Here is a 12328-nt window from a genome sequence, read left to right on the forward strand (position 1 = left end):
CAAAAATTTGCCACTATAATTATCTATAATTGTCTTGAATGCTCCCTTTATATTGTTCCTTGATGGATGGTTTTCCTTCATTGTGACCTTTTACTGTCATTGACTATGATAACTATACCTATTCACTGTCTTTATATCCTAAGAAGAGTTGTTGTTCTAATCCACTGTAATAGTCTATCATTGTAGTCTTTGGAATGCACTATTTCTAAAACTATCATAAAGCTTTGACCTATTATATGCATCACATCCTATAAAGTTTTAACCTTTTGGACTTAAAGGTCTACATCAAAACATATCTTATTCTTCAAAAGAAATGAAATAATACTCCTTCTTTGAACGTTGTAACTCCTAAGAAGGCTATCCAAACATTCACTATGACCATCCCTTTAAAACCCATGAAAGATGAAACCCTAGCTCCTAGATAGAAATATCTTAAGAAGAAAAGTTATGAAAGCACATATCACTCAACCATTATCAAGGTTCTATTCTACCATAAAATAACACAATATTTATGAATGAACTCAATTAAGGCGTGAGAGGAATAGTAGCAAACATATGGTAGGAAGAAGATTGGTTTGGTTTAATTTCAACACATGGGCTCATCTGCTATTCTTGTTGCTTAACTGATTGAAATTCGTTATCAATCCACCCAAAACTGCACTTCAAGCCTTGCTAAAAGCCTATCAATGTTAAAGCTTGTGATGTAAACTTTGTTCAAATTGTTGTTCTCACTAAATATTTGTATATTTCCCTCCTTGAAACTACTGTTTGGAATCATTCCCGGAGAAAATAAGGTTTCAAAGCCTTATCCTCTAATGACCACAGGTTAGGGATTGGAGAAAAAGCTTTACCAAAATGAGAATTCCAATTTTCCTCCCAAAACAAGGCCATGTGGTTTTGTTCTAAAATTTGCCTACATCAAGCTAGGCACTAGGAAATAAGATTATCATGGAGGCATTTTATGCCATATTAAAATATTCAAATAAAAGATGAAGACATTTCATAGCATAGGACTTTTTATTTTATTTTTCATTTTGGCTCCTAACTCCTCAAAATTCTTTACACAAGACCATAAAACTTAGTGTCAAGCTATTTCTCACCTAAGAATGAAAAACAGGTAACAGGGATTTACTTGATTTTCAGACTCGTGTGTTCTTTCTTCTAAACTTGCAATAGTTCCTTCACCTTGAGTCGCTAGATTCATCGGAACGATCTGAACTTGATTCTGGATCTGAGGTAGCTTTCCTTTATTTTCACTATCATTCTAACCATCTAAATTGCATCTGCAAGATCTGATCCATCTCTCATTGCTTTCATCAACCATGACATTTGCACTCTCAACTATCTTTCTTAGTCTCTTATTATAACACTGACATGCCTTGCTTTTAGTAGAATAACCAAGAAATATTCGTTCATCACATCTAGCATCAAACTTTCCTATATCTTCATCCCTCTTTATATAACATTTACTTCCAAAAATTCTAAAATATTTAATTGTAAGAGAATGACCAAACCATAATTCATAAGGAGTCTTACCAATATCACCTCTAATATGTTCCCAGTTAAGAGTGTAAACAACAGTACTCATAACTTCTCTCCAATAAACATGTGGAATATTTCCTTGCAACATCATTGTCCTTACAACTTCTTGAATGGTTTTTTTTTTCCTTTTCACAACTCCATTTTATTGAGGGGTTCTCAGAGAAGACAACTGTCTTCTTATCCCATGCTCTTCACAAAATGCATTAAACTCACTGGAAATGAATTCACCACCTCTATCGGATCTCAGACACTTTAGCTTCAAACCTGTCTCAATCTCAATCATAGCCTTGAAAATCTTAAAATTCTCTAGAGCTTCAGACTTCTCCCTTAAGAAGGTAACCCACATCATCCTTGCATAATCATCAATCAACAACATGAAATATCTATCTCCTTGCAATATTCTAACTCTAGAAGGTCCACATAAATTAGTATACACAAGATTGAAAGAATTTTTGTTTTGTTTTCCTAACTAACATTCTATGCACATAGGGTTAGCAGGTTTCATAAACTTATGAAGATCTCTCATAGCCCGAGTAGAACTTATCTTAAAAATGTTACCAAAATTCACATGACACATCCTTCTATGCCACAACCAACTTTCATCAACTTGAGCAATTAATCATCTTTTACTAGCACTATTTAAGTGAAAGATATTACCTTTAGTGTTTATACCTGATGCAATCTAAATTCTGGAGCTACCCAAGATTCTACATTTGCCATTCTTGAATTGAAGATCATATCCCTTGTCAACTATCTATCCCACAAACAAAATATTATGCTTTAGGCCTTCTACATACAAGACATCATCAGTATTATGCTTACCATCAAGAGAAATGGAACCTCTACCAAGGATTATACCACCTTTATCATCACCAAACTTCACAACCCCACCTTCATACTTCTCTAAGATAACAAACTTACTCTTATCACTTGTCATATGATGATAGAATCTATTGTTAATCACCCATTCATTTTTCTCTTCAACGTGTGCAGCCAAAGCTCTTTCCACATTCATACAGCTAACAAAATCAATAGGCATTGGATCATCTTCCTTGATAGCAATAAACACCCATTCATTATCACTTGTATTTCCTTTATCTAATTCATCATTTAACACACCTTTATCAGTAGCATAATAATATCTCTTTTAAATTTTAGGCTTGAATTGTTTTCTAGGAACTCTTTCTGGACACCTTGAGGTAAAATGACCTATCTTATTGCAAGAAAAATATTTAAGAGGAAACTTTCCTTCATACTTACCTGCTCCTTTGGGTAATCTCTTGGCCCAATAAGTACTTCAATCTCCTCAATCTCTCGCTCTTCTTCTTCAATCTCCATCCTCTCCTTCTCATACCTAGACATCCACCTTGAAGAAATTTCTCCCAGAGTATATCTCTTCTTATCTTTTCCGGAAACGGTGGCTTTGAATGCAAACTTTACCTTAGGAAGTGAATCACCAAACTCACTCAACTCAAAGGTTGATAGCTTACCAATCAACATGTCTCTGGTTACATCAATCACACTCCATATCTCCTCAATAGCAAAAAATTTATGTTTGTAGGATGTGTTGACATTGTGTTGTCATTGATGTCAACTAGTATAGAAGGACAACCGATACGGGAGAATTGCCGACATGCAATTGTTTATGTCAACTAGTGTTGTAGGTCAGTGGTAAAGAAGAGAATGTCATTTAGAGGAATGACCACTGGAGTCTCTGGTACACAAGTTAGTGTTTGACTTGTGTGGATGATATAAACAGGTTATCAATATAGTTTGTAACCGCTAAGGAGAATATGTCAACTGATAAGTGATGAGTAGACATGAAGAAGATAAATCAATGAAGCGAGTAGTTGTCAACTAGAAAGCTTATGACCAGTGTACAAGCAGGATGAGAGAGGTGCTTGAGCTATTGTTTGTGATGAAGAGGTAGAATGTTACCTAAATCACATCAACACAAGAGGATAAGTAAGTATAGGTCACCAGTATGTTGTGTGGATGCAAAACAACGGAACTCCCACCAAATGAAGATGCAGTCACCATGTGAAGAGATGACTGATAGTGAGTGTGCCCCAAACTAGATCACATGTGCTTGTTTTAAGGTATGCTGCACAAACAGGGAAGCCACATGAATTCATTGTAGGATGCAAATGTCAAGGATCCACAACTAGCGGTAAGTGGAGCTTATCTCCTATTATGCATAGTATGCAACATAGTTATGTGATATAAGGAAGAAGAGGTAAAGGCATATGTTTAAAGGCTAACACCTAATCTACTGGTAAATCAAAGGGATGCCTCAAGTTCACAAAATCAGGGATATGCACTGGACTGACATAGAAGGCATGTTATGCCACCGGGACAAAAAACTAAGAGTGAAGAATTTATGAGTTTGTCAACTTGACAAACAGGCTTAGATAGTGTCCACTCTGATGATGAAGAAGGAAAAGTGGAGCAACTATAGAGAGAGTATGAAATTGGTATGTAGATGCCTTAGATGGAATCAGTTGAAGGTTGATGACATGGTGTCATCAGGATGGCTATTGGTAAGCATGAGAACCTGTAAGGAAGAAAAGAGGCTACATGATGTACTCCTACCTGATGGGAATGTGCATGCTATGGATAGACATGTCTAGCAACCAGTTAAGGGGTTCCACTGACAGATCAACAAAGTTCGGACATGAAGGGTAACCAGTAAAGTGTGAGATACCGATAGGGTTAGTGAATCGGGAGAAAAGAAGGACCGGTTGAGTGTTTGGTCGGTAATCCTATCTGAACCAACATAATGGTCCAAGCTAAGGTGGATGTTGACAAAGCTGCCACATGGAGTCAAGGTGGAAGATATGCATGCAATGATAGATGGAGTGTGCACTGATGAGGTTGTTATTCAGTTGGTCAAAATTAATCATAGACCCCGTAAATCATGGGATGTGTTGCAGAGGCGTTGCAGAGGTGTGTGGCTTGAGGAAGGTCAAACAAAGGAGATCAATGGGATGCATCAATCAATGTAGAGTGTCTAGGTGGAGAATGAGGTTAGTGATAAAATCTGCAGAACCATTTATGGTGATTGATCTTGGGTCTCTCAGACTGATTGTCTTTGTTTGCTAAGTTTAGCAAATGTGTATTGGAAGGCATAGTAGTGATGTGCAGATAGTTGTCTTGGAGCTTAGATCGAATGAGATCTAATTGGATCCAATATGCCTTATGATCAATGGAAGAAACCCCAATGGCACCAAGTTCAAACTCACGTCTTGGTGGGAAAATATGGCTATATAAATGTGAGCCAAAGATATTGCTTGTGTTGCAAAAGGAGAGAGTGTTGCTGCTACAAAAGAGAGAAAATCAGCCAAGTGCTCATCGAGAGTTAGAGGAGAGACTAAGTGTGAGAGAGAATCAGGTTGAAGAGTTCAACCAGTAAAAGCAAGGCAATCGATAGTCGGCCACTGAGTCTGATAGAGGAGGAAACCAGTGGTGACCAAATTGGCAAAGAAGAGCCATAGCAAATTGTAGAGAAGGGAAGCTGAGGACTGACATGTATCAGATGGTAGATATCTAACTGAGATATCAAAACCGGTGGTGGAGAGAAGCAAAGAAGTTGAGAGAAGAGGAAACCAACAGAGAGAACCGGTAGAGAAGGAGAGCAGGCTGAACTGATAAGGTTTTAGCAAGAGATAAGGTTGCAGAAGTGAGAGGGTGAGATAAAGAACCGACAGTGAACTAGACAAGAGATCCAACAAAGAGATTTCAAGAAGTGTTACAAAATCCATTTGTAACAAGGCTATTAACTGGTAAATGATTATGTTTTGTATTCACTGAGTTGGAGCTCAGTGCAGGGGTTGTAGCTCCTTGGGTTGGTGCCCTAAAATCAGGGGTTGGTGCTCCTTGGGTTGGTTCCCTAAACAGTGTAATCAGATATTCATTGTGAGGCTGGATTGGAGCAGTAGCCTCCAGTAGCATTTCTCACAGAGGTTTTTACCATCTTGGGTTTTCCTCATATATGCTAGTGTTATGTGATGTCCCTATTGGCATTGTATGAAGATTGTATTAATTAAGTATAAGTATTGTCATTTATGTCAATTGTAATTAGTAATGGAGTTGTATTACAACCGGTAGTGATGCATTGATGTAACCAGTAGTTGATTAGTGAAGGAAACCGATATTACTATTGAAGCAGAGTGATCAACCGATAACCCTAACCTATTGATATGTCGAACCCTAACCAATGGAGCTTGGTGAATCGATTGTGTTGATCTATTATCGAATGGTGATCGGAGATGGGGATGCCACGTATGCATGATGTATCTGAAGAGTTTCAAAGTAGTTTTTACGCATAGAGATAATTGTTTTATCTTGGGAATGAAAAAATGCATAGCATGAAGTTAATAACGCGTGATGAGTTACAAGATCCAATGTACGGTGATCTAGGAGTGGTTGAAGTTATCTTGAACAATGTGCAGCTGATTGCTATGTGTAGACGTATAAAAATGACCACTTTCCTAAGTGAATATTTAATATTCATTTTAATCTTATTCCTCTATTTAATTAAAGTCTATTTAATTAAATTATTCACATTCATCTATTTGATAATTTATTTGATTTAGTTCACCTAAGCCTTTCATAGCCTTTTAATTAAATAAATCACTTTATTTAATTAATTCCCCTTTCTCCCCTTTTAATTAAATTGATCCTTGCAAGTAAATAAATATAATTTATTTATTTAAAGCCCCCACTTGTATTTATGCATGTTGCATCTATTTTTGTTGAAATAAAGTAATTTATTTTAATTAAAATTCCCCTCCATCCACTTGCAATCCTACATCTCCCACTTTCCTCTCTAAACCCCCTTCTAGATTCTTCTAATCACTTCTAAATTAGCCTAATCCATCTCCTAAATATTGTCACATCCCTTAGAAAAGGGAAGTCACTTCTCAAACCCTCAAAGTCTTTGAAAACCATTAAAGGCTTTATGTCTTCAACAAGTTAACCTTTAAAGTCTTCATAACCATTAATGGTTAACTCAGCCTTCTTGCATGATTAGAGACTTTCTCTCTAACTCAACCTTCATCTAGCCCAAGGGTCTCATCAAGCATTCATGGCTTTAACCTTGGTTCTCCCTTTAACCCTTTCACAAGATTTTATCCTTTGGGTAAAAGCTTTATCCAATGAATAACTTAACCTAACCTTAACCCTTACCTCCTAAGGTAACCATCGGGTCTTCTCAAGCATTTAATACTTCTTACATCTCCTCTCAAGTAGTCTTTTGTTGACAACTGTCACCATTTCATTGGTGAGAATTATAAACATGGATTGATAACTTTCAATCCCGGCCCTTGTTAATATTATCCAATCTTGCCCATCCATTGCCCTATTTTTCCTATAAATAGAGCTCTCATTCTCTCATTTGATATCCAAGTCTTTAGTATCAAACTTATAGCCATTTTACTAAGTATCCAAGTTTCATGTATCTAATCCATAATCATTTTTAAATCAAGCATTTAGCCTATCTTTGGATAGAAATCATTTTAATAAGCATTTTAAGAAGCATTTCCATTATCATAGCCCTCTCATATTAGACTAATATACCATGTTAGGATAGGTTTTACTAATATTTTATCTTATCATCATATCCATGCCTATTTAAATCATATTAGATTTAATATCATGCATAACTAGGAATGCATTCATATTAAGTTGATCAAACATCTCTCATTCTTGGAGTTGTCATTCCTGAAGTCACTTTGCTTAGTGATTTGAATGCATTAACTTGAGGGATCTTGTGAGATAGAGAACAATGGAACATCCCTTGGGGACTTGAGCTATTCAATATAGCTCCATAACTTGCACCAAGAGTCCCATTGGTGTGTGGACCCTTTTGAGACCAAAATTTCCATTTCTTTGCACCACTTTTCCCACACACATTTTTGGCGCCCACTGTGGGGCTCGACCCCATAAAACAAATCATTTTTAATGCAGGAGTGATATTGCAGGTATGTGAAAAAGTGAATTTAGTGCATTGGAGCCTTCTTTTAGTGCTTAGAAACTGTTTGCTAGCGCATCTCACTCACTGTTTAGTGCATTAGACTCTAACATTGGCACATTGAGAACCTAGGTTAGCACATAACACTTCTAACTGACAATTGTAAAATCACAGTGCATTAAGAAACCAGTCTAGCACATCTAGTGATCATCTTAGCACATAGGGTCTATTCTGTGGCACATCTGTGTATTTCTTTAGCACATTGGTTCAATAGTGTAGCACATAGAGTTAGCAGAGAAGAAAAAATTGTAACTGAGGAAAATAATTTTAGGCTTGTGTAAGCCCCCACTAACATTTGATTGCTGATGGATTTCATGCAGGTTCTAATCTTTTTTGTGCAACGAAAGGAGTTAGTTTAGAAGTTTTATCTTTTTTTTTACTTTCTTTCAAAAGAAGTTAAAAATAATTCACTCTCCCTTTTTGTACAAGTTAAAATAAACCTCATGTTTTCATTTTGGGATGCTTAAAATGAACCCCAGACTTCTTTTTGGTGTTTAAAATGAAAAATTCATCTTTCTTTATTGCAAGGTAAAAAGAACAACAAAATTCACTTTTTCTTTCTTGCAAGTTAGAAAAGGAAAAACACTTCACTTTGGGGCTCTAAAAAGAATAAAACAAATTTACTTTCAGTAAGGTTAAAACAAACTTCACCTTCCTTTGGTGCCTAAAAGGATCAATTTTATTTTTGCAAAGGTAAAAGAACCTCATCTTCATTTTATGCAAAGCAAAGAGGGAAAATTTTCCCCTATCGACTTTAAATTTTGTTGACCAAATCACAATTCGCTTTGTTGACCAGGTTTATTCAATTTTTTTTGGAAATACACACTTCACTATGAAAAGTTTAAAAAAACACCATGGTTTTTTGGAGCAAAATCTCCAACTAGAAATTAGAAAATCATTGTCTTGAAGGTGAGAAAGAACCATTGCTTGCCTTGTCTCGAAAGTGGAAGGTATATGCTCTCCCCTTAACTAGGTGATAAAAAAGCCAAACCACTCTTATGCTTTATTTATTTCAAGCATTTACATCCTTTAGCAGGCCTGCCCTCCCAAATTGCTCTTAGAGCACCATTTAAATGGTCGATGAGAGGGGAACGACCTAAGTGGGAAATGACTTTATCACCAAGTTTTCCAACCCACTATAATCAAAAGTGGAGGTTGACAAAAGTCCCTTCAACAATTTTGCTCAGTGCTTAGCCTTCCCCTAGTATATTTACGATACGTAAAGCCTTTATTCTAAAGGTTGGGAAGCCTCCCAAAGGAGTTTATCAGTGAAAACCGAATAGGAAGCCTAATTAAAAACTTTAGAAAAAGAAACATTGAGCCGAGTCAGTATCCAAACATATTCAATATCATAGTGTAAAGGTGGGGAAGAATTCGCCCCCAAGATTACTCACCATATATCTCCCAAGATAACTACTCAATTGTGAAGCAAGTCACTTTGAGTTAATTTTTGGCAAAAGGCAAAAAAATGGGCACCCCTTAGGGGGTGACACGACTGTTTGAGCTGATGGAGTATCGCGACTAGTGGGCTATGGTATTGTTGATGACCCTTGAATAAAGAGTCTATCTAATTTTGTCTTCCTTGTATCCAAACCTATGAAAACATTGGGGATTTGAACACATCCTCGTAGAACATACACTATCTATTAGCATAAGAAAAATTGGTTACTTCTTTTATGCCGTGTTTTCAAGTTACTTTCAGAAAATCATCCATCAAAACAAACAAGTCTTAAAAATTTCTAAAAGCAGCCAACAACAAAGCAATCAGGGCAGTTTAGTGCATAGGAGCAACATCTTAGCGCATATTGACCATATTATAGTGCATACAAACCAGAACTTAGTGCTTTCATCAGTTAAAATAGCACATAAATAGTTGTCAAACTGGTAAACATTTTAGTAGTGCTTTGTGTAACCATATTAGCACTTTTGAGCATCAGTATAGCGCATAAAATGCTTAACTTAGTGCTTTAGGTCTAAACTACATGGCTTAAATGAGACATATTAGCACATAATCTTCCCAATCCACAACAATTTCAAAACCCTAAGTTAGCACGTAACATAGGCAACTTAGCAAATAGGGAATTTCCTGTAGCGCATCTAGATCATCATATAGCGCATCCAGACTCTGTTTTAGCACATGGTTAAAACACAAAAAAATAGAGAGTGAACCAAGCATTTTTGGAAAATTTCATCACCGGTCCTGAATAACCTTTTGGGCCTTTTATCAAACTCACCAGTCAGAATACGAACCAAATCATCAAAGAAAACATTTCCAAAATCAAACAAGCATCCTTAGAACAAAATTGTCGAATCTTAAACTAGCTTGTGGTAAAACTTCATCCAATCAAAATCAGGTAGTACCATCACATTGATCAAAAGGTCCACCATCTAAACGGATTCTATCAAACAAACAACATACCAAGTTTAATCCTTGAGTTGTCAAATCGAGTTTCCATATCAGGAGACTCTTATCCATATCATTTGACATAATTTGTCGTGGGGGCGAATCTAAACCTCTACTTGATGAAGTAAGCTTGAGTTTTTCAAACAAAGTATCTCAATCCCAGCATCAAAGGAAACCATTGATCATTCATGTATGACCACTCCTCATATTTTGAGAAGAATAAGTCTTCATCACAAAACTGAGTTGAAGAAGAGACAACCTAGTTCTAAAAGACTTGCCAAACGGAATAAGTTTCTCTATATCAATCGCCAACTTTTTAAATCACATCGTGTATTCTTGTGTCATATGTGATTATATCTTCAAGGTAAATCAAATGAGTTTGACAAAGAACCCTTAAGAAGAAGAGCTTGCATTCAGAAAGCAACATACAACCAACACTTAAATCATGGAGGAAAGATTAATCCCACTTTATTCCCACAATTCTACATCACTTATAACGTAGCTCGACCCGAACCACCAACCCCTGAACAAGAAGAAGAAGATTTTATCCCCTTTGTCAAAGAAAGCTTCTACTAGATACCCGTTGTCACTCGCTCTCAACGAAACAAGAAAAGCAAACCACAATGAGAGTTAAGTATGGGTCATAGATTATCCAACCCTTTCGATTTTACTGATCTAGGAGATACAAAGATCACTGAGGAACTTCTCCAAGAATGTCAAGAAAACCCCTCATTCCAAAAACTCATGGAAAGACTCATTGAAGCTGACAAGGAAAAATATATGCTCGTGCTAACTAGCAAAGGAGTTAGACTTCCCGAATATTTCGATACTGAAAACTTAAGGAAGGTCGATGAACAAATTTTTAGGACAAGGTCTCAAAATTACGCCTATCAAGAGAAACAGAGAGAAGAAGAAATGCATAACCCTGAAATCATACCTGAACATCATAACATACCCAGACACAACCATGCCCAAACTAGGGATAATGAAAGGGAAGAAGATTTCCCTCGATGAATAAATGCACCCATGGTCACTCTTACGCAACAAATTCAAATGTTGCAAAGACAAATATAGGGCATGCAACAGGGGACCATCGTGTGATACTCCTTGGATGAAATTTGTCCTTACCCCTTTGACAGGAGATTAAACATGATACCTTTTCCCTCGAATTCAGATGTACCAAAATACGACAAATACAATGGTAAAAGTGATCCCCGTGATCATGTTTGGGAATTTTGTACCATAAGTCTAGAATTTTCTCACGATGATACTTACTTAATGAGGCTATTCCCAAGAAGTTTGGGAGGGAAAAAAATGGAGTGGTTGTCTAAACTTACATCTCCCATCAGATCCTTTGATGAGTTGGTAAACAAATTTATCACACAATTCTCCTATAATATTCAACACACGATCACAATGTTGGATGTATGTAACACCAAATTGAAAAACAATGAAACATTCATGGTGTTTCTTTAGTTTTGGAGACGTATGGTTTCAAGATGTCCTCGAGATGTGCCTAAAAAGGAAAAGATGGAGATCTTTATCGACAATCTAAATAGTGAGATGAGTTATCTACTCAAGCTCCAGTGCACACCATCTTTTTCTAAGTTGATCGAAAATGAAATCCAAGTAGAGGAAGCCTACATCAAGAAAGGAACATTGAATTTATTTAAGGAAGGAACTAATTCATCCAAAACTCACTTTAACAACCAAAACAACAACAACACTTTAGATTAATCCCGATTCTGGACTAGAAACAAAAATGTTGTTAATGAGGGAGGAGCTGATACTAATGATATGAAGTCCAAACAACCAGTATTGGCTTTATTAGGTAATTTGTAAGCTAACAAGAATAAAAAAAGTGTTAACCAAGGCGCTAACACTTATCCACAAAATACCAATCAGGGACCTTCAAATTCAAACACCAACAACAATACCCAAGGCAACAACACTAATTGAGGGAATAATACAAATCAAAGAGGTAACACCAACACTTTCCCAAATAGACGCATCTACACACCATTGGGGCAATCCTTAAAATCAACATTTCATGAACTCCTAGAAAACAAGATTATCACATTGCCAGCCATAAACAACTTTGAACCCCAGATCAAACCACCTTGGTGGAATGAATCACATTTCTATGATTTTCATTGAAACAAAGGACATCACATAAATAATTACATGAGGCTTAATAATATTGTTCAAGATATGATCAATATAGGTGATTTAATGGTTGTTGGTCTCAAAACAAATGGTGATCATGACACCTTTAAAAATCCTCTTCCAAATTACAAGGAAGGAGATTCATCATCAAATGATACATGGGGAGCTTGCATAAATCATCTGTA

This window comes from Cryptomeria japonica, chromosome 3 (genome assembly GCF_030272615.1).
Source record: "Cryptomeria japonica chromosome 3, Sugi_1.0, whole genome shotgun sequence".
NCBI classification, from domain to species: Eukaryota; Viridiplantae; Streptophyta; class Pinopsida; order Cupressales; family Cupressaceae; genus Cryptomeria; species Cryptomeria japonica.